General features: G+C 46.3%; 1 protein-coding gene across 1 annotated transcript in view; it reads right to left on the bottom strand.

Moving 5' to 3' along the window:
- The window catches only part of TESC (tescalcin), a 62,960-nt gene that overhangs the window by 38,170 nt on the left and 534 nt on the right, over positions 1–24,256 (bottom strand). The gene's annotated exons all lie outside the window — the stretch shown is intronic.

The following is a 24,256-nucleotide window of genomic DNA, read 5'->3' on the forward strand; positions in this document are numbered from 1 at the left end:
AATTCAGTAAAGTTGTAGGATACAAAATTAATACACAGAAATCTCTTCATTCCTATACACTAACAACGGAAGATCAGAAAGAGAAATCAAGGAAATAATCTATTTACCATCGCAGCAAGAAGAATAAAACACCTAGGAATAAACCTACCTAAGGAGGCAAAAGACTTGTACTTAGGAAACTATAAGATATGATGAAAGAAATAAAAGACACAAACAGATAGAGACATATACCACGTTATTGAACTGGAAGAATCAATACTGTCAAAAAGACTATACTACCCAAGGCAATCTACAGATTCAATGCAATCCCTATCAAGTTACCAATGGCGTTTTTCACAGAACTAGAACAAAAAAATTTTTTTAATTTGTATGGAAATACAAAAGACCCCAAATAGCCAAAGCAATCCTGAGAAAGAAAAATGGAGCTGGAGGAATCAGGCTCCCTGACTTCAGACTATACTACAAAGCTACAGTAATTGAAGCAGTATGGTACTGGCACAAAAACAGAAATATAGATCAATGGCACAGGATAGAAAGCCCAGAAATAAACCCACAAAGTTATGGTCAATGAATCTATGACAAAGGAGGCAAGAATATACAATGGAGAAAAGAGTCTCTTCAATAAGTGGTGCTGGGGAAAACTGGACAGCTACATGTAGAAGAATGAAATTAGAACACTAACATCATACACAAAAATAAACAAAATGGATTAATGGGGACTACGCTGGTGGTGCAGTGGTTAAGAATCTGCCTGCCAATGCGGATTTGAGCCCTGGTCTGGGAAGATCCCACATGCTGTGGAGCAATTAAGCCCGTGCGCCACAACTACTGAGCCTGCGCTCTAGACCCTGCGAGCCACAACTACTGAGCTTGTGTGCCTAGAGCCCACGCTCCGCAACAAGAGAAGCCACTGCAATGAGAAGCCCGTGCCCCACAACAAAGAGTAGCCCCTGCTCGCCGCAACTAGAGAAAGCCTGCGCGCAGCAACGAAGACCCAATGCAGCCAAATAAATAAATTTTAAAAAATGGATTAATGACCTAAATGTAAGGCCAGACACTATAAAACTCTTAGAGGAAAACATAGGCAGAACACTCTCTGACATAAATTGCAGCAATAACTTCTTTGATTCACCTCCTAGAGTAATGAAAATAAAAACAAAAATAAACAAATGAGACCAAATTAAACTTAAAAGCTTCTGCACAGCAAAGAAAACCATAAACAAAACAAAAAGACAACCCACAGAATGGCAGAAAATGTTTGCAAACGAAGCAATCAACAAGGGATTGATTAATCTCCAAAATATACAAACAGCTCATGCAGCTCTTATATCAAAAAACAAACAACCCAATCAAAAAAAGGGCAGAAGATCTAAGTAGACATTTCTCCAAAAAAGTCATAAAGATAGCCTAAAGCACATGAAAACATGCTTGACATCACTAATTATCAGAGAAATGCAAATCAAAACTACAGTGAGGTATCACCTCACACCAGTCAGAATGGCCATCATCAAAAAGTCTACAAACAATAAATGCTGCAGAGGGTGTGGAGAAAAGGGAACCCTCCTACACTGTTGGTAGGAATGTAAATTGGTACAGCCGCTATAGAGAACAGTATGGAGGTTCCTTAAAAAGCTAAAAACAGAAGTACCATATGATCTAGCAATCCTACTCCTGGGCACATATCTGGAGAAAACTATAATTTAAAAAGATACATGCACCTCAATGTTCACTGCAGCGCTATTACAATAGCCAGGACATGGAAGCAACCTAAATGTCCACTGACAGAGGAATGGATAAAGATGTGGTACATGTATACAATGGAATATTACTTAGCCAAAAAAAAGAAGAAAATCATGCCATTTGCAGCAACGTGGATGCAACTAGAAATTATACTAAGTGAAGTCAGACAAAGACAAATATATCATTCATATGTGGAATCTAATTTTAAAAAATGATACAAATGAACTTATTTACAAAACGGAAACAGACCTACAGATATCAAAAACAAACTTATGGTTACCAAGGGGGAAAAGCTGGGGGGAGGGATAAATCAGGAGTTTGGGATTGACACACACACCCTACTGTATATAAGATAGATAACAAACAAGGACCTACTATACGGCTCAGGGAACTCTACTCAATACTCTGTGATAACCTATATGAGAAAAGGATCTGAAAACGAATGAAAATATGTATATGCATAACTGAATCTCTTTGCTGTACACCTGAAATGAACACAACATTGGAAATCAACTGTACTCCAATAAAAGTTAATAAAAAAAAAAAGGAAAAAACTATTTTTTTCCATGTGATGAGAACTGTCAGGATTTACTTTCCTAACAACTTTCATGTGTAACATACGGCAACGTTCGTTCTATTTATCATGTGGTACATCACATCCCTAGTGCTGATTTATCTTATAAGTGCAAGATCGTAACCTCTGACTGCCGTCATCCAAGTCCCCCAATTGTTTTAGAAAACCTACATACAGTTTTTTTTTATTACCATTTTTGGTGGGTAGACCCTGTTTATTCCACAGCTAAGACTGGGCCTGGTGGGTTCCAAGCTTTGGAAGGCTTCCACCCACGTGTCGGTGCTTATTTTATGAAACGCACAATATTAAACCCTTATGTGTACCTTCTCACTTCCTCCTCAAAACAACCCTGTGAATAGATACTTTTTCCCTCTGTTGTATCACTGGAAAAGTGCAGCTCAGAGGGTGCTATGATCACACAACTGTGATTGGTGGAACTGGGATTCAACCTCACATCTCCCCAGCTGCACAGCCCACCCTTAACCGCTACACAACATCACCTCTTTTCCCAGAATATCCTAGTGTTTGAGGCCCTTAGGCCTGGTGCCTGGGGACTATGGACAGTTCCGGCAAAACTTTCTGAAATGGGGCTTCCCTGGTGGCACAGTGGTTAAGAATCCACCTGCCAATGCAGGGGGCACAGGTTCGAGCCCTGGTTGGGGAAGATCACACATGCTGCAGAGCAACTAAGCCCGTGCGTCACAACTACTGAGCCTGCGCTCTAGAGCCCGCGAGCCACAACTACTGAAGCCCGCATGGCTAAGGCCCACGCTCCGCAACGAGAAGCCACCGCAATGAGAAGCCTGCGCACTGCAATGCAGAGTAGCCCCCGCTCACCACAACTAGAGAAAGTCTGCGTGCAGCAATGAAGACCCAATGCACCCAAAAAAAAAAAAAAAAAATTAACATAAAATAAATAAATTAAAAAAAACTTTCCGAAATGGTGGCTGGGCTGGGGAAGGGCTCTCTCCCCGCACCAGACTCTTGGCATTTCTCATCCCTTAAGCATCTTTTCTCTTCCTGTTCCAGAGGTAGCTAATTTCTGGGGCCAACTGGTCACCTTACTTTACTTCATGTTTTTTTTTAGCCTCAGGCTCGAGCTGTGATCTCTTCAAGAATCTGCAACTCAGGGGACTTCCCCGGTGGTCCAGTGGGTAAGACTCCACGCTACGAATGCAGGGGGCCTGGGTTCGATCCCTGGTCTGGGAACTAGATCCCGAGTGTACGCCGCAACTAAGAAGTCCGCGTGCCACAACTAAAAGATCCCGCATGCCAGCAACTAAAAAAAAAAAAGATCCCACATACCGCAATGAAGATCCCGCGTGCAGCAACTAAGACCCGGTGCAGCCAAAGTAAGTAAATAAATAAATATTCGAAATAAAAAAGAATATGCAACTCAGAATTCTCAAGCCTTTCTAGAAGCTGTTGTTGGCTAGAAAATACTCTTTACAATGACCAACCCATCCCGAAGGCCTGCTATGTGCTGGGGGAATGGGGCTCATCTCCACACATTAGCTCATCTGTTCCTCATGACGCCCTGGCAGGAGGCTGCATCCCATATTACAGATGTAGAAACTGACACTCGGAAAGGTCAGGTAACCCTTGGGGACAGTTATCACCTTTCTGGAGGAAAATACAGCCATTTACATCATATGTATGTTAGCACGGACATTCGTGTATTCCATGGTCTGGCCATTCCACTCTTAAATTAAGTACATACCCAACAGAAATGCATATTTGCATACATCAGAAGATGTGTAGAAGGAGTTCATGGCAGCACGATCTGAAGAGCCCTAAGCTGGAAATTATCCAAACGCCCTGCAATGGCAGAGTAAAGTGTGTCGTATATGCAAGTAATGGAATAGGATACAGCAGTGAAAATGAACAAACAGTACGGACAATAACTTGGGTGAGTTCCAAAACATAACAACAAGCAGAAGAAGTCAGACATGGAAGAGTACCTACTTTATGACTCCATTTACATAAAGCTCAAAAATGGGCAACACTCATCTGCAGTGTTAAGGCAGGATAGGAAGGCTACATATGGTACGATTCCAACTACATGACATTCTGGAAGAGGCAAAACTACCGAGACGGCAACGAGGTCAGTGGTTACCAGGGGAGCGATGAGTTGGCGAAGCACAGAGAATTTTTAAGGCAGTGAACCTACTCTGTATGATACTATAATTACGGATACACGGCATTATACATTTGTCCAAACCCACAGGATGTAGGACGCCAAGAGGGAACCCTCATGTAAACCGTGGACTCTGGGTGATGATGTATCAATGGAGGTCCATCAATTGTAACAAATGTCCTCTCTGGTGGGGGATGCTGACAGTGGGCGAGGCTGTGTGTGTGTGTGGGGGGCAGGGGGCCATGAGTAATCTCTGTACCTTCCCCTGAATTTTGCGGTTAACCTAAAATGGCTCATAATAACGTCTTAATTTTTTAAAAAGTTAGGATAGAAGTTGCCCTTGATGGGGCAGTAATTTGAATGGGGCTTGAGAGGGTTTCTGGGAACTGGAAGCGTTTAATTCTTGATCCAGCTGCAGATTACACAGATATGTTCTCAGAAAGTTTTGGGATCTGCATGCTCACTAGTGATGCACTCTTCTGTATACGATATCGCAATAAAACATTTACTTAAGAAGCTCAGCAATTCTACTCGGCGGGGATTTATCCTGAAAGAATAAATCCAACGGGTACAACAAGATGAGTACATAACTGTTCACCGTTACATTCTCTACAACAGTGTAAAAACGACTCAACCTCAGGGCCCACCAAGAGCAGATCAGTTAAATACTTTACGGTAGGTTCAGCCAATTTTTTAAAAAAGATGCTGTGTTTAAAAGTGACAGTTGTGTACTGAATGTGAACATACATTCCAACATAATGTTGTCTAAAAACAACGCTATGAAAACAGCACAAACGCCCATTGGGAAAACATCTAAATATATACAAATGTATATAAGTAAGGAAAGAAAATCAACCTGTTTTCCCCAAATAATAATAGCAATTATCTCTCAAGGCTGGGATTAAAGACTATGTTTGTTTTGCTTTGATTCATCTATATTTTCCAAACCGTCTCTTATACAATATATATTTATTAGTCATGTAATGAATATTTTAAGCACCCAATATGGCCCCATGTGAGACAGCCGAGGGATCTCAAATATATTGTTAGTGGTGAATCAGTCATTGGCAAGTACTGCATCCTGGGCACGTGTGTGCTTATTTAATCATCTCCATGACCCAATGACCAAAAGACAGACGATTCCCATTTTACAGATACACAGATCAGTAACCTGCTCAAGGTCACTAAACTTCAAAGAGGCAGACCCAGGATTTTAACTTAGTTTGTCTGGCAGAACATGTGTGGTTTAGTTTAGGTTTTCTTTCTAACTGACACCCCACACTGCCTCGCTTTAGGTGATCAGATGACACTGGCCAATTAGAGTTCTCAGCTCTAACTCACAAATCAAAAAAACTTACACTGATGCCATTTGCAGCAACATGGATGGACCTAGAGATCACTAAGTGAAGTAAGTCGGAGAAAGACAAATTATCGTATGATATTGCTTATATGTGGAATCTTAAAAAATGATACAAATGAACTTATTTACAAAGCAGAAATAGACTTACAGACATAGAAAACAAACTTATGTTTACCAAAGGGGAAAGGGGGGAGGGAGGGATAAATGAGGCGTTTGGGATTAACATGCACACACTACTATATATAAAATAGATGAACAACAAGGTGCTACTGTATAGCAGAGAACTATACTCAATATCTTATAATGACCTATAATGGAAAAGAATCTAAAAAAGAATATATATATGTATAACTGAGTCATTTTGCTATATACCTGAAACTAACACATCGTAAATCAATTATATTTCAGTAATTTTAAAAAAATACACTGATGTGTTGTGAAATAATGATCAGAAATTAACGCCAACCACACGCTCCTAAACCACCTCCATGAAAAATAAGTGAGAGGGGCCCGTCACAAAGCCACGCCTGGCGGGTTTCCATTTATACGAAACACTCAGAGAGGCAGAGCCATAGAGACAGAAAGTAGACCAGTGGTTGCCTGGGGCTGTGGAAAGAGAGAGGGAATCACTGCTAATAGCAAAGGAGTTTCTTTGACGGGGATGAAAATGTTCCAAAATTAGACTGTTACACAACCCTGTGATTACACGACAAACTGAGGACACTTTATTTTTTTTTATTTTTTGCGGTACACGGGCCTCTCACTGTCGTGGCCTCTCCCGTTGCGGAGCACAGGCTCCGGACGCGCAGGCTCAGCGGCCATGGCTCACGGGCCCAGCCACTCCGCGGCACGTGGGATCCTCCCGGACCGGGTCACGAACCCGTGTCCCCTGCATCGGCGGGCGGACTCTCAACCACTGCGCCACCAGGGAAGCCCTCAACTGTGGACACTTTAAATGGGTGAAATGCAGGGGATGTGAGTTATATCTCAATAAGGACATTAAGAAAGAAGTTAGTGCATAATCATGACAACAATAGGCATTAATTAAAAATAGGCATTCGTCGAGCTGTGTCCCGGGCACTGTGTTCGACTTTACTCTCGACAAGCCTTGGCCCACATAAGTCTCAATCAATCCTATCAGGTAGGCACAGTTTTCTCCCCAACCTAGAGATGGGAACACTGAGACCTGCCCAAGGTCACACAGACGGGAAGCACTGTGTAAACCATGAACCATCTCAGACCAGATTTCTCGAAGAGTTTCCAGCTAATTGCATCCAAAGTGCATGCACACGTGACACACGCACCTCTCTGTCCTGCTTGATTGAAAGCAGAGGAATTAGGAGGACAAACTCCCCAATTCTGGTTCCATCTTTTTTGGCACTCAAATCCTCAGAGCCAAGAGCTCAGCCCTCAGCTAAGCTCCTGTGCCCTCAACTCCGGCCCCCCAGGCTGACCCTGGGCCCCCTATAAGGTCTGTCCCGTGAGCGCCTGATACACAGGTGCCCATGTCACACCCTGGAAGGCCCTGTCTGTTGTCCCCTCAAAGGTTCCCGGGATGGAAGCTTTTCCAGTTTCCCTGCTCCTCACTCTGAGCCCTCTCTCCAGGCCCCTGTGAGGTCACAGCTGCCATGGGAACGGGAGGCAGAGACACCTTGAGCCTGGCATCTCACCTCATTATTTTGGGTATCAGATTTCAACCTGAGGGAAATATACACCCTTCCATGGGGCTGGTGGGAGTTTAATCTGCCCAATTTTGCGGGGGGCGGGGGGGGGCAGGGCGGAGCGACTTGTCATTTTGTATCAAAAGTTTAAACAAAAAAGTATACGCCTGTACTGTCAAATACAGAGCCACATGTGGCTACTGAAATGTGCTGAAGTGTAAAAAAAAAATACTGGCTTTAAAAGACCTAGTACGAAAAAAACGTAAACTGTCTTAATAATTTTTATATTAATTATATTTGAAATAATATTTTAGTTACAATGGGTTAAATATATTATTAAACTAACTTCACCTGTTTCTTTACTTTTTTTTTTTTAATGTGGCTACTAGAAAATCGGGAATTACATTCCATCTATTGCTCGTTGAAAATTTAGAATTATTCCACCTTGCATTATATTTGTGCTGGAGAGTGCTTGGTACACGCGCTCTGAAGCAGGAACTTGATCCCTAGGAATGAATCCTGAGTAACCGAGACATATGTACAAAGATAAACAGATAAGAGTAATCATCCTTGCCTGTTTCAAACAGTAAAAAATTGGGGCAATGCCGGGCCACGGGAAACGGGTTAAATAAATCCTGGTGCATCCTAGACGGCCTGAGAAAATATGTTTAAAATATCGTGGGACATCGGAAAATGTTCATGGAATATCATGACATGGAAAAACCAACAGGCAACAAAGATCTCATTTACATCCAAGTTCATATTGTTATACAAGTGTGTGCACAAGAAAAATTAGGAAAGGTTCACAACAAAATAGTAAATTGTTCCAGAAGGTAGAATGACGGGACATTTCCCTCCTCTAGCTCCTTATCTTTGCTTACCTGTCCTTTAACTTTTCTGCAATTAATAGGGATTACGTGTGTCATCTTATTTAAATTAAAAAAATTTTAACTTCAACAGCTATAATGAAAAGTAAAACAGAAAATACCTAGCGCTGGTGACACTGTGGAGAAACTGGACCCCTCAGACGTTGCTGGTGGGAATGGAAAATTGCGCAGCTGCTGTGGAAAAGAGTTTGGTGACTCCTCAATAAATTAAACATAGATTTACCACACAATCCACAAATTCTGCTCCTAAGTATATAACCAAGATAAATGAAAACATACGCCCACAGAAAAACCCATAAATGAATGTTCACAGCACTACGATGCATAACAGCCAAAAGGTAGAAACAACCCAGATGTCCATCAACAGGTGACTGGATTAAGCAAGCAGCTCATGCAGCTCAATATCAAAAAAAAACCCAGTCAAAAAACGGGTGGAAGATCTAAACAGACATTTCTCCAAAGAAGACACACAGATGGGCAAAGAGCACATGAAAAGACGCTCAACATCACTAATTATCAGAGAAATGCAAATCAAAACTACAATGAGGTATCACCTCATACTGGTCAGAATGGCCGTCATCAAAAAGTCGACAAACAGAGCTGCAATGAACATCTTGGTACATGACTCTTTTTGAATTATGGTTTTCTCAGGGTAGATGCCCAGTAGTGGGATGGCTGGGTCGTATGGTAGTTCTATTTTTAGTTTTTGAAGGAACTTCCATACTGTTCTCCATAGTGGCTGTATCAATTTACATTCCCACCAACAGTGCAAGAGGGTTCCCTTTTCTCCACACCCTCTCCAGCATTTATTGTTTGTAGATTTTTTGATGATGACCATTCTGACCGTGTGAGATGATATCTCATTGTAGTTTGGATTTGCATTTCTCTAATGATTAATGATGTTGAGCATTCTTACATGGAAGTAACCTAAGTGTCCATCAACAGATGAATAGATAAAGAAGATGTGGCAGATATATACAATGGAATATTACTCAGCCATAAAAAGGAACGAAAACTGAGTTATTTGTAGTGAGGTGGATAGACCTAGAGTCTGTCATACAGAGTGAAGTAAGTCAGAAAAAGAAAAACAAATACTGTATGCTAACACATATATATGGAATCTAAAAAAAGAAGGAAAAAAAAGTCAGAAGAACCTAGGGGCAAGATGGGAATAAAGATGCAGACCCACTAGAGAATGGACTTGAGGATATGGGGAGGGGGAAGGGTAAGCTGGGACAAAGTAAGAGAGTGGCGTGGACATATACACACTACCAAACGTAAAACAGATAGCTAGTGGGAAGCAGCCGCATAGCCCAGGGAGATCAGCTCCGTGCTTTGTGACCACCTAGAGGGGTGGGATAGGGAGGGTGGGAGGGAGGAAGACGCAAGAGGGAAGAGATATGGGAACATATGTATATGTATAACTGATTCACTTTGCTATAAAGCAGAAACTAACACACCATTGTAAAGCAATTATACTCTAATAAAGATGTTCAAAAAAAAAAGTCTACAAACAAATGCTGGGGAGGGTGTGGAGAAAAGGGGACCCTCTTGCACTGTTGGTGGAAATGTAAATGCATACAGCCACTGTGGAGAACAGTATGGAGGTTCCTTAAAAAACTGAAAATAGTACTACCATACGATCCAGCAATCCCACTACTGGGCATATATCTGGAGAAAACTAATTTGAAAGATACATGCACCCCAATGTTCACTGAAGCACTCTTACAATAGCCAGGACATGGAAGCAACGTAAATGTCCACCGAAAGAGGTATGGATAAAGAAGATGGGGTACATATATACAATGGAATATTGCTCAGCCATAAAAAAGAATGAAATAATGCCATTTGCAGCAACATGGATGGACCTAGAGATTGTCATACTGAGTGAAGTAAGTCAGAAAGAGAAAGATAAGTATCATATGATATCACTTATAAGTGGAATTTTAAAAAATGATACAAATGGACTTACTTACAAAACAGAAACAGACTCACAGACTTCAAAAACAAACTTATGGTTACCAAAGGGGAAAGATGGAGGGGAGGGATAAATCAGGAGTTAGGGATGAACATAAACAAACTACTACATCTAAAACCGATAATCAACAAGGACCTACTGTATAGCACAGGGAACTCTACTCAGTGTTCTGTAATAACCTATATGGGAAAAGAATCTGAAAAAGAATGGATATAAGTATATGTATAACTGAATCACTTTGCTGTACACCTGAAACTAACACAACATTGTAAATCAACTATACTCCAATAGAAATTTAAAATTAAATTTAAAAAATAAGTACTAGGGGTGTAATGTACATGGTAAATATAATTAACACTGCCATATGTTATATATGAAAGTTACTGAGAGAAAATCCTAAGAGTTCTCATCACAAGAAAAAAAGGTTTTTTTCTATTTCTTTAATTTTGTATCTATATGAAACGATGGATGTTCACTAAACTTATTGCGATCATCACTTCGTGATGTACGTAGGTCAAATCATTATGCTGCACACCTTAAACTTATAGAGTGCTGTGTGTCCATTATATCTCAGTAAAACTGGAAGAAGAAAAAAGGCCGGCAGCACAAATAGTTTTTTCCTCCCATATTCAGTTTGCTTGTTTACTAAAAACTACATATTTAAGGAAACAAAGAACAATATTTGATTAAAAATTGACTTAATAAAAAAGTGTTCTATCCATACAATGGAATATTATTTGGCCATAAAAAAGGATGGAGTAACTGACACCTGCTACGACGTGGATGAACCTGGAACACATTCTGCTGAGGCAAAGAAACCAGACACAAAAGGCCACATAGTGTGTGATTCCACTGATGTGAAATGCCCAGAACAGGCAAATCTACGGACACAGAAAGTGCGTGAGTGGGGTGCTAATGGATATGGGGTCTCTGCCTGGCCCTGGCCCCAACGGTCAGGCTGCCGCCCTGGTATGCTAAGCAAGGAGTCACTGGGGAAGGAGAGTCGTACGGACCAGGGGTCAGAGACAACACTCAGGAAGGAGGGCGGGAGGAGACTAGGCACCCAAAATCTCCCACGAGGTCCAGCCTCCCTCACATGACTTGCGAGGAAACCGAAGATCCCCATTTACCCATGTCCGCTACGGGGCGGTCAGGACTATTTGAGCCTGGTGGCGAGGGGCATATAGAATACCACTTGCTTCTTCCTCCCAGAATCTGGGCTGCCCTCAGGGGTGTGAGGGCCTGACGGACTCCTCCGTGGCACACCTGTATCTGCTCAACCCTCTGACAGGTGCCCCCACCACTCATTAAGAGATATTTACTGAGTGCCTCTGGTTTGCTGGGCACCTGCCAGATACCAAGGATGCAGACACAAGAGGCAGAGCCCTCACCTCGCTGGGATCCAGGGTCCTAAGTGCAGTGTCCGCTTGCCAAGGAGCACCAAGGTTGGAGTAGGGCTTCCGGTCCACGGGGATGGGGTGGGAGGTGATGCCCAGTGGGATCCCAGGGGCTGAGGGCTGGCGCAGGCAGAGTGGGAAGAACTCGGGGAGCTCCAAGCCCTTTAGCACGGGTGGGAGGCAGACTAGGAACAGGGGCACAGGAGTGGGGGGCGCACACGTCACACTAAGGCACTCAGACTTCACCCTGAGTTTCCGGAGGGTGCTAAGCTACAGAACCACATCCCATGTGCCCGGTAACAGAACGGAGGGCTGATGCAGACGATGGGGCTGGGTACCCACTGAGAGGCGGGCAGCTGGAGCAGTTGAGGTAGGGAAGGGCGCTCAAGACACAGCTGAGAGAAGCGAGGGTGGTTGAGAGCATGCTGGCTGCTGTCTCCAGGGGCACCCCAAAGCCACCCTGCCTCCCTCCGCTTCCCCCTGCAGTGCCAGCCTGGATGCAGGCTCTGGGACTCCAAGTGGCATCACTGGGAAGGGCTTGGTGGCTTCCAGGACCCCCAAAGCTCTCCTGCTGGCTGTGTCCCGAGAGACTGGCCAGTACTCAACCCAGGCATTGGCTGAGGTCCTGCAACACAGAGATGCGCCCAGCCAGACGGAAAGGTGAGCTAACCCCATCGCTTCCAAGAGCTGCAGGTTCAACCCCCAGCTTCTCGTCTTACTAAACCTTCTCCCCAAGACTGTTAACTTCCTCCTCCGTAATTCAGAGATAATAATAGCACTGCCTACACGTGGCTGTTCATACCACGAAAAACAATCAAATCACATAAACAACATGCATAATCGTCAAAACGTGGGAACCCAAATATCCATCTACTTGTGAGCAGATGAACAAAATGCGGCATCTCCATCCAATGGAACATTATACCACCACGAGACAGAATGAAGCAGTGACGCTTGATACAACCTGGATGAACCTTGAAAACATGACATTAAGAAGCCAGACACGCAAGGCCACTACTGTATGCTTCCTTTTATATGAATCTCCCAAAGTAAGCAAGTCCATAGAGACAGAAAGTAGGTTAGTGGTTGCCAGGGGCTACGAGTTGGGAGATTAGAGTGACTGCTGAAGCTTCTTTGTGGGGTGATGAAGATGGTCGGGAAATACAGTGGCGACGGCAGCACAGCATCGTGAATGTGCTTAATGACACTGAACTGTATGCTTCCCTGTCGGTCCAGTGGTTAGGACTCCATGCTTCCACGGTTGGGGGCCCAGGTTCAATCCCTGGTTGGGAAACTAAGATCCTGCAAGCCGCACGGTGCGGCCAAAATAAATAAATAAATAATAAAAATAAAATGGTTACGATGGTAAATTTCATGTTATGTGAATTTTGCCTCCATTGAAAAAAAAATGATATACACACTGAGCACTGAACCTGGCCGGAAGAGCGTAAGATCCTGGAGCCGCCGTGCTTGCTAGTATTATGTCCCCAAAGCAATAATCTCATGGTACCTATGCGGCTCTTCAGCTGCCTCCAGGATCCCAGGGGAGAGAGAACTTGTGCCCCTCCTGGAATTACAGCCCAAGCAATGACTAAGCCGGGGCCTGGGCAGGGAGAGCGAGGGACCGGCCTCCACAGCCTGGAAGGGACCCTCCCCCACATGCCTGGCACCCACACGATGCTTCACGGTGCCGGATGCCCTGTTCCTCTCCTCCACCTGCCTGCCCCTTGCAAGCCATGTGCCGGGCGTGTACACATGCCAGACCACACCTCACTGCTGGGAATTTAAAGTAATCCAAAGATGCACCTGGGTGCCCTCGGTCTTGCGAATGAAGTTATCAAACTCAATTCTATTCCAAAGCAGAAGCAACGACAAGAAGATTAATTGCTGGCCTTCCTCCGGCAGCTTTCAACCCTTTGCTCGAAAACGTCAACCCGCTTTGTAAGTGCAAAAGCTGAGGGGTTCCCAGGAAGAGCTGCCCCAGGCCCATGCCAGCCTGAGGACGGCATTTATTTTAGGTACCGAGGGTCTTGTTAGGATATTTCCTTTTGTTTTGTTTGCTGTACAGAATGAATCCTCCAAATCTGAGGACTGGAGGGGACTCTGGGTCAGACTGGAGGGACATGATTTCAGAAAACATTCTCCCCTCATGAGCAACGAGACAACTCAGGAAGCTGTCAGAGTGGGTGAGCATGACTCAAAATCGCACAGACCATGCTCTGCTCATCCGCGCTCACCTTCCTACGGCTAGCCTCTGTTCTTTCCCATTTGCCTTAGAGCAGTAATAATAACCACCAAGTGTCAGCACTTACTCAGAGGCAGGAACTAAGCCAAACACTTGACACACATGATCTTATTTAGTCCTCATCACAGTGCCTGCCTCTCCTGGGGGTTATCACACCCATTTTACAGATATGGAAACTGACTCTCAGAGAGGGTAAGTCACTCGCTGAAGGTCACACGGATATAAGCGGCAGAACGGGGATTTGAACCCAGGTCTGTGACTCCGGAATCTGTTCTCAGGACCATCTGCCGTGCTGTCTGCCAAAACTAAGAAGCGACTGGGACAATGAATACATACCATTTACATCACTAAACAAAGAGAGATGTCTCCATTTTAATAAAAAGACTAAAGATGAGGAAGGGAGAAAAGCAACAGTTAATCAGCAGAGATTTGGGCACTTTTCAGAGTCTCTAGGAAACTGGTTTTCACATTCTTCCAGAACTATCTTCAGCTCCAGATTTACCAAAAGCATGAGGGCTTATTATGGTAGGACATTTAGGTAAAGAACTCCAGTATCAGGACTTCCCTGGTGGTCCAGTGGTTAAGACTCCACGCTTCCAAAGCAGGGGGCGTGGGGTAGACCCCTGACTGGGGAACTAAGATACCACATGCCACACAGCATGGCCAAAAAATATTAAAACAAAAACAAAAACAAAACTCCAGTTCCTTCTACAAGGAGCTAACACAGACTTTGCATTCCACTATGAACCTGTGAAGCACTGGACAAAATTAGAAAAAAATTTAAGACATCACTAAGCTTGAAAGAAAGGGAAATCCCCCGGTGCCAGAGCAAGGAGGGGACTCAGACCCAGCAAAGTGAGGTGGCCCAGGGGTACCAGAATATTTCCAGGCTCTCACAGCAAAGGTGTGGCTTCCAGCCCACTGAGTGACAGCAGTGGCCTGGGGTCCATACGAGTTAGAAGTGAGACTCCTATCAAAAGCTAGAGCACAAAGGACTGCCTCTCCATATAAGGTGGGACGCCCTGGGTCCATACGAGTTAGAAGTGAGACTCCTATCAAAAGCTAGAGCACAAAGGACTGCCTCTCCATATAAGGTGGGACAGAAAAATGTTCCCTGCTGGCCCAGAGGATCAACAAGAAGCTGACTCTGCAGAAGAGGTGGCAGGGTGCAGAGGAGAGGAGGGGGACTCTATGATGAATCAAAACTCCAGGCCTGTGTCATTCACAAGAGAAAAATCCAAACCTCTGTGGCACAGGAAAGCCAAATTGAGGAATTAATGTAAAAAGTGTTTCCAGACCAGCGAAAGCCCTAAGGTACCCAGAACAACAAATGCAAAGCACTGTGTGAGGTACTTCTATAGCCCAGGGCACAGGGTACTCTCATGGGAGAGGTACTTCAGCTAAGCCCACCTCTACTCGGTGTGGCCTCAGCATGAATCTGGAGATGACTGAAAACCAGGGGGGGAGCCAGCCCAAAGATGAGCTCAGAATCAAAACCCAAACTACACAGCAAATGACCACCATATGGGATAATCAGCAGACACAGTTAATAAATGGAATGGACCCCCAAGAAGATGAGACAGCAGAAACTATACGGTAAGCTTTAAATTATTATGAATAATATAAGAACAGTGCCCTATGACAAAAGCAGTGAATCTGAAAACCTTATAGAACTTACAAAATGGTTTTTTTTAAGTCTATGGAATTTAAAAAACTAAGTTGGGTTAAGGCAGCAAAGCTGTAATAGCTAAAGAGAGAATTAGTGAATTGGAAGACAGACCTAAGGAAACAAATCAAAATACAGCACAGAGCAACAAAAAGATAGGAAATATGCAAGAAAAGTAAAGAGGCATTCAGGACAGGATGACACGGTTCATCCCCTTCCAAAGTAATTACTGAGGAAAAAGATTAGGAGAAAGGGGAGAGGTAATATCTTCATTATGGAAGATATCAGTCAATTTATAATAATACAGCATAAACCATTCCCAGGCAGGATAAATTAAATCCACACCTACACAAAGCACCTAAAAAAACACCACCAACAAATATTTTTAAACAGAGGGGAAAAAGCAGATTTCTACAAAGAAATATCAATCAGACAAAAGAGATGACTTTTCAACAGCAAGAAGAGACCAAAAACTCAGTGCTGAGAGAAAACATGCAGCAACCTCAAATTTTATACCCAGCCAAATGATCATTCCTGTAGCCTGGCAAAATAAAGACATTTTCAGACCAAGCTGACAACTCACAGAGACTTGTTGCAAACGCCATGGAAAGGTGTGTTACATAAGAAGAAACTGAATTTGGGGACTTCCCTGGTGGTCCAGTGGGTAGGACTCTGTGCTCCCAAGGCAGGGGGCCCGGGTTCGATCCCTGGTTGGGGAACTAGATCCCGTATGCATGCTGTGACTAAGAGTTTGCATGCAACAACTAAGAAGCTCGCACGCCCCAACTAAAAAAGGATCCTGCATGCTGCAACAAAGATCCTGCATGCCACAACTAAGACCTCATACAGCCAAAATAAATAAATATTAAAAAAAACCTGAATCTGTAAGGAAGAATGGTTGCAAAAATTAATAGAGTCTGCATAAAACAAAAACCAATATGTAGGTTTTTAAATTAAAGAAAAAATACTACAGAGTGATACAAATTAAAGCATGCTAAGGTCCCTGATCATTAGCACAACATCAAGAAAATGACAAACTTGACGCATGTCAAAGATGGCAGGTGTGTCACAAGTGATATGAATTACTGAAGGAAGTTACAGAATACCCTTAAAAAGGAGATATATGGCCAGCTTCTGAAAGGTTTACAATCGAAACGATCTGTACCTGCCAACAACTATTGAACACTTATGACGTGTGAAGAGCTTTACTCAAATTCTCATTCAATCCTCACAGCAGCCTTGGGACACATTCCCATCATACAGATGAGGAAACTAAGACTCAGGGAGGCGAAGTTTCTTGCTTAGACAGTAAACAGCAGCGTCGTGATTCAAACCCACATCTACCTGCTGCTAAAGGTCAAGGTGGTGGAAGGCTAGTCTGTGTCCACATGGGACTCTGGCTGAGGCCTTGGAGATGCAGGAGAGGACAAGATAAGGGAACTCCTGAGAACTACCAGGTGGGTAAGGCCTGTGAAGTGCTGGGTGCTCACCTGGGGTTCTCTGATCACTGAGACCCTGGCATGGGTGCTCAGGAGCTGGGAAGGGCCCCCCCCACCCCCGCGCTTTCTCTTTCCATCGCTGTATAACTCAGCGACACCAACCGTGCTGCTGTCTCCTGCCTGGCCACCCGCCCTCCCTCCCAGAGGTACCTGGGCCCTGAGACCTAACTGCTCCCTTTCACCTCCCAGGGAGCTGTGCTGAGAACAGAAGGCCCACTTCTGACAGCCTGCCTGTCCACAAAGGTCACACTGTTGGGACAACAAAGGGCCTTTTTGTCCTCACGCTTAAGGTGATTTCCACCACTGGCAGAAATCACCCACTTGACCTTCTGGTTTTATGAATTAATAATAAAGATGGAGCCGGCGACAGGATGGCTGGCAGGACCAGGTTGCCAGGCTCCTCCTCGTCACCTTGCCCAGCCTCTCCAGGCTGGGAAAAGGAGGCCCTGCCTTATCTTCCCAAAGCAGTGGGCACTCCTGAGCCAAAAACGCCTTGTTCCCCGGGCTTGAGATAGCAGATACTAAAGTGCTTTGCAAAAGTAGACGCATCTTATCGCGGCGTTTTTTCTGTAGGATTGGGCCGTATGGCATATCTGAGCAATGATTAAATTCCATGCTGTATTCTGGGGACCATTAACTCACAGAAAAATTACCCTGCCAGCGTGGGGATGGGGGAGGCGAGAAAGAAAGATGCATGAGGGATCTAATCACTACTAATCCGTGGAGCTGAGAAGTCTTGGAGTGGATTGCCGGTTGCTTTCATGCAGAGAAAACACAACTTCTGAAACAGACGTGAGCCACACAGTCAGACCCAGGAAATGGAGGGGGTCTCTTCTTCTCAGCCCTCCCCACACCCCTCACACTGCTCATCACCAAGCTTGCCCTCCCTGGGGGTTGGCGGGGCATAGCCCACACTTCTAGAACTTTCCACATCACCCAGAGCTAATCCTATCTGCCTTGAGGTCCGATTCTCCCCTTGCCAGCTGGGTAAACAAGTGTGTGGAACACTGTTAACAAGGTCATGGGGCAGCAGTGTTGACTCTCACAGATAATACGACTTGGGGTCCCTCACACTCTCCACCTATGTTGTCACATGGGAGAGGCAGTTTCTCCTTGCACCCAAAAGAGTTTTTTTTTTTTTTTTTTTTTACAGTGTATTCCTAAATTTATTTTTATTGAGTATGGTTGCTTTACAATGCTGTGTTAGCCTCCACTGCACAACGAAATGAATCAGCCATACGTACACATACAGATGCCCCCTCCCTTTTGGACTTCCCTCCCATTTAGGCTACCACAGGGCATTAGGTGAGTTCCCCGTCCTATACAGCATGTTCCCATCAGCTGTCCATTTTATACACAGTATCAATAATATATATGTGTCAATCCCAGCCTCCCAGTTCCTCCCACCCCACCCCTTTCCCCCTTGGCATCCATACATGTGTTCTCTACCCGTCTCTACTTCTGCTTTGCAAGTAAGATCATCTATACCATTAAAGAGGCCTTGTTTTGAACTTGGGTTCCACACACCACATCTAAGTGACCTTTATTTTAATTATATTTTCTTTGTTTTTATTGAAGTATAATTGATTTATAATATCAAAACCGTGTTAGCTGCAGGTGTACAGCACAGTGATTCAGTTACACGTATGCATCTAAGTGACCCTGAGCAGTCACCTGCCTGTCTGAGCCTCAGTTTCCTCATCTGTAAACGAGTAACAAAAGTCCCACTGGGCTCTTAGGAGGATGGGATGATGGATGGAAAAGGCCCAAGAAAGAGCAGCTGTTACCTCATCCACAGCTCTAGACCGTCTCGTTGACTGTCACGTCTTCAAAGGGGTGGAGACGGCGGCTCAGAGAGGGCTGCGGCCTGGAGCAGGCGTCCCAGCACTGCCGCGTGGGGCAAGCCCGATGATCGCCGGCCTCCGAGCCCTATTTTGCAGCTACTGCTAACGTGGGATGATCGGATCCGGGTGCACAGAGTGCAAAACGGGCCAGGGCAGGGGGTGCTTCTGGGTGCCCAGGAATTAGTTCACTTGCTACCCAGCCCTTTCCCGCACGTTTCCACACTGGGAGCACCCAGGGAGTGGGCAGAGGTCTGGACAACCCACCCGACCAAGGCAGAAAAGGTTCCAGAGGGCTGGGGTCACTTGGCCCTCCCTGCTGTGGTCATGGGCCCCTGAGAGCTCAGCCTTTGGGGACCAGTCCTCCCAGATATGTTTGCTCCTCCCTCAGCAGGGAGCCACCATTATTCATTCTTCTCAAGAGCTTTAAGTGCTCTTATTGTTACTTTCTATTTGGGATCTGATTTACATACTGTGGAATGCATCGTCACTGTTTTAAGAATCTCAGGAAAGTTGAGGGTCTACAGCTCCCAGGGCCCCACGGACACAATTCTGCACCCCACTTTATGGGTTTCAGAGACTCCCCAAGGACCCCAAGTTAAAACCACAGTCCACCCCAGAGGAAACGGAAAGGGAGCCAATAGGTCTTGCTGGCCATTCAGCCTCACAAGCCTTGGTGACAACAGGAATGAACACAGTGGTACCGGCGGTCCGCCCTTACCCCTCAAGGCCCCGAGCTTCAGGAAGGCAGGGGAGGTGACATGCCACCAGGGCATGTGGTATGTGGTGAAGGGGCTGAGGCTGTGGTCTGGGGCTGCTTGAAGACTTTATAACCCAGGAGTACTGCCCAGCCAGGAGATTCCAGTGGAAAATGCAGCCCAGGCCACACAGGCCTCCCGCATCTCTGGTTCCCTCCCCAAAGGATGAGGTCCGGGGGTCAGACCAGGACTTGAATCCCGCCTCTGCTTCTCAGAGGCCTGTGGCAGTCACGTCCTCTCTTCAACCTTGACTTCCCCATCTCTGGAATGGGAAGGCCACAGTGTTCCTGGGAGGATTCCGTGAGCCACCGCGGGGAAACTTCATAGCTCAGCACAGTGTTTGGCAGGTGACAGGCGCCCGATAAACATTAGCTGTGGAGCTGCCCTGGAGCCCGAAGGAAAAAATAGACCCCTCCACTTTTCCCAGATTCCTCCTCGCATTCTTTCCTTTCCAATTCCAGAAGCAGACACGGGGTTGGGGGGACAGGAAGCGGGGGCCACCCCCAGGCCAGCTCAAGGTGGGGACAGGGAACACGCCACAGTGAGTGATTCCTTTCTTCCTGTCCAGCGTCCACGTCACACCTTGGGACACACATTGGGCTTGACACCACGCCTGCCACGGAGAAAGGCCAGCTCACCACTCGGACACACGACTAGAATGCCTTCGCTCGGGTTTCTAATATGAATTTTAACAGTCTAGGTAGTCAGCTTTCCTGGCGCAGAAAAGATGTTTGGGAATACTTGTCTATGTTTTAAATCAGTCGATGAGACTCTGACAGGCAAGGCGAGGTGGGCGTGCAGACCCAAGGATGCCCTGCGTGAGCGAGCTTGCGCTCAGGCCTATTTTTGGCAGGGCTGACGTGGCCAAGGCCAGCTGCTGGTGAGGCACTAGATTTTATACCGGACACTGGCTCCTGGGCAATACTCCCTGGGTTATAAAGTCCCCAGGGCCTTCACCCCTTCAACGTGAACCTCTTGTGTTCTCACTGAGTACAAAGGTACTGAGTACTCCCCACTCTCAGGCAGCTCCAAGTTTCAAGGGGGTGGCAGGCGACGAAGCTGACAATTATAACAGGGTGTGATGTGAGCTATTACGGGAGGGAATGCAGGGGCTGCAGGAGTGCTGACGACGGGCATTTAACACACAAAGGTAGGAAGGAGGGTAGCCAGGGATGGCTTTCTGGAAGGAAACAATAGCTAAGCTGAGCTCTGAACGAGGAAGAGCATGAGTTTCATAAAGAGACGAGGCAGGGCTTCCCTGGTGGCGCAGTGGTGGAGAGTCCGCCTGCCGATGCAGGGGACGTGGGTTCGTGCCCCGGTCCGGGAGGATCCCACGTGCTGCGGAGCGGCTGGGCCCGTGAGCCATGGCCACTGAGCCTGCACGTCCGGAGCCTGTGCTCCGCAACGGGAGAGGCCACAGCAGTGAGAGGCCTGCGTACCGCAAAAAAAAAAAAAAAAAAAGAGAGAGAGAGACGGGGCAAAGAGGAAACGTGCGCGATCTTCACCTGGGTGGTGGTTACAGAAGTACGGCCATATGCAAACGCCGCATTATGTGAGATGGGAAGAGTGCTCCAGGCACAGGGAACCGATTGTACAAAGGCCTGGTGGTGAGAAAAATATACGGGCAGGCTGTTCTTACCCCTTCTGGGTTCCTAGAAATCTGAGGGGCAACGAAACACAGTGAAAGCACAGCAGTAGCAGGACAGTGAGCCTGGGGATCCTGAGATCCCTACTCCTCCGCATAGGAGCTGCGGGACGGGAGGCAAGTTGCTTTACTCCTCTGAGCCTCTGTAAAATGGCCACAGTACCACCTTCCCTGGAGGACTACCATGAGGATTCCAAGAGAGTGCATGCAAAGGGATCACCCTGGTCCTCAGAGAGGCGGGGGAAGCCTAGCAACCCTGTGGGCACAGCCTGTTCTCTGGCTGCCCTGGACCTAGGGCTCTTCCCCCTTCTCAGGGATGCTTCCCAAGGGTTCTTATAGGAACACTCCACCCAGCCCGCAGGATGCTGGGAGCTGACGTTCCCATACCAAGTCAAGCACTGCCACACATACATACACCCTCTTGTTGAATCTATACCGCCACCCCACGATCCAGGTGGGAGCACTAACGCTCAGAGAGGTAAAATGACTTGCTTAAGGTCACGCAGCTGTGAAGAAGCGGCACCGACTTAACTCTTACTTGTGGCTCAGAGCAACCAGGACCTATCAAGGTATTTAAAGCATGGCTGATAATACTAAACACTTGTGCTTGTTCTAAATACTTCAGGTGAATTCACTCACTTAATCCTTCCCAACAACTCAGAGGAAGGTACCACTTTTATCCCGATTTTATAGTGCATGAAACTGAGGCACTCAGGGCGTAAATGACTTGCCCAAGGCTGCATACCTATCAAGACCCCTTAAATCAGGTTCCCAACCCAACCTGAGCCCCATGTCCACGTCCTCATCTCATACAAACCTCATTCATTGTCCTCAACTTGTTCCTGCCAAAGGACCTTTGCATTCGCTGTGCCCTCTGCTCCAAATGCACTTCCGACTAGTCTTCACGCAGCTGGCTCCTTCTTACTTGGGTCTATTCCATTATCACCTCCCCCGAGAAGCCCTCCTGGTCCCCTCGAAAGAAATGTTTCCTTGCCCCTCCCCCAACTCTCATGCCATCGGATTGTATCTTCTTCACAGAACTTGACACCAGTGGGTTGATCTGTTTATGCTGTGCATCTCCCCTCAGGAAATCAACCTCTCTGGGTCTGAATGGATAAAAGTGCTCAGACTGTGCCAACCCCTTTCACAGAACTAGGGGGAAGTTTCCACCTACTTGAAGTTCAGATAATGGAAGGCATTATCCTCCCCTCTAGTCTCACCTCAGAACTCCTTCCCTGACCTCCTCTGTCTCCCCTCCCTCTTTGGGGTGTGAAATCTGAGTTCTGAGCAGCAAAAAGGGAAGTCACATCAGCCACCTCTAGGAAAGCAACAAAGCACGGGACCCTCAGCTTCTATCATCCGGGTTGGAGGCTGGGCCCAGGAAACTGACAAGATTCCCAGCATGCTCTGCAGCCCCGTCACCTGTCAAACCCACAACCAGATGGAATTCCCCCAGACTGCCTGCCACGAGGGGCTGCCTGAGAGACTGCGGCCAGCCCACCCTTCCTGCAGAGATACCAGCCTCAGAGAACCCCCATTTCTAACCAGCCAGATTTAAGGCAGCCAGAGGGCACTCAAGAAATAATAAAAACAGGGGAAATCCAAGAAACTCAGGTGACAGGAATCCTACCTCCTCTCTCACGTGCTCCTTGTTGAACTAGACTTTATAAAACTTTTTGAATAAGTCACACATGGTTCAAAATGAAAACATAAAAAAGTTAACAGTGAAAAGCTCACCCCCCTTCATCTTTTCTACCAAATCCCCCAATAAGTATTATTCTTAATTCCTTGATGCAAATAAAAGTTACAAAAATATACTCTTACTCCCCCTCTTTAAAAAAAAGGGGGTTCCATATGATATATATGCACCACAACTTTTTTTTTCTCCAGTTGAAGATAGCTCTATATTTGTACACAGGAAGGTGTCCGCATACATGTCTGTGTATGTATGCATGTGTAGACGCAGACACCAATTATTAAGGGCTTTCTGTAATTTTCACCCAATTCTCCTGGAAAGAGGTGTTTAGATTGGGAATCAGGTGTTTAGATTGGGAGTCAGGAGGGGTCATTTTTCAGCTCACGCACAAATGGCGGGGCCGCTCCCTCCAGCTGATCCACCATGGCCGCTGACTGTCTGCACTAAACTCGAAGCAGGCACCAGGAGCCAGCTCCTGACTGGAAATTACCGCTGCAAATACGGTTTTTTTGAGCATTTATCTACAAAATACTAGCAGAAATCCCATTCTAGAAGGAAGGAAACAGAGACAGAGAGAGGTAAAGTGACTAGCCCAAGGACACACAGCCAGGAAGTAGCGCTGGCGGGGTTGACACCCGGTCTGCCCATTGCCAAAGCCAGTCTGCCCACTCACCTGGCCTCTCTCGGTCTTCAGTCCACAACCCCCTTCACAGCCCGTAATAGAACCGGGTGCCAGGGTCAAGTTCCCAGCCCGGCTGGACTTGGGCGGTCAGGCGCTTCCGCCATCACTTCCCTGCGGTCAGCTCGGCCCGCAGCCCGGCCTCCCGGTGCGGTGCGCCCTGCCCCAGGCGGATACGGGGCGCACAGCCTCTGCGGGCCCGGGAGTCCGGGCGAGCTCCACGAAGGTCGCCGGGCTCCAGCAAAGTGCTCTTCGGGCGCTGCCTCGCTTAATCCTCCCAGTTACCCATGGTGGGGTAGCGGGGGACCCGCCTGAAACCATTTTACAGACGGGAGGCTCAGAGACCCGCTCACCCGCGCTAAGGTCGCGGGGCCGGGCTCCCACCCAGCTCCCACCCAGCTCCCACCGACTGAAAAACTTTCCTCCCCCTGCGTAATCCTGAATCCAAACGACTTTCAGGTGCGGGTCGCGTACAACAGCTGAGCGTCCATGG

This window comes from Aethalodelphis obliquidens, unplaced genomic scaffold (assembly GCF_003676395.1).
Source record: "Aethalodelphis obliquidens isolate GAN/ISIS:26980383/991018 unplaced genomic scaffold, ASM367639v1 scaffold28, whole genome shotgun sequence".
NCBI classification, from domain to species: Eukaryota; Metazoa; Chordata; class Mammalia; order Artiodactyla; family Delphinidae; genus Aethalodelphis; species Aethalodelphis obliquidens.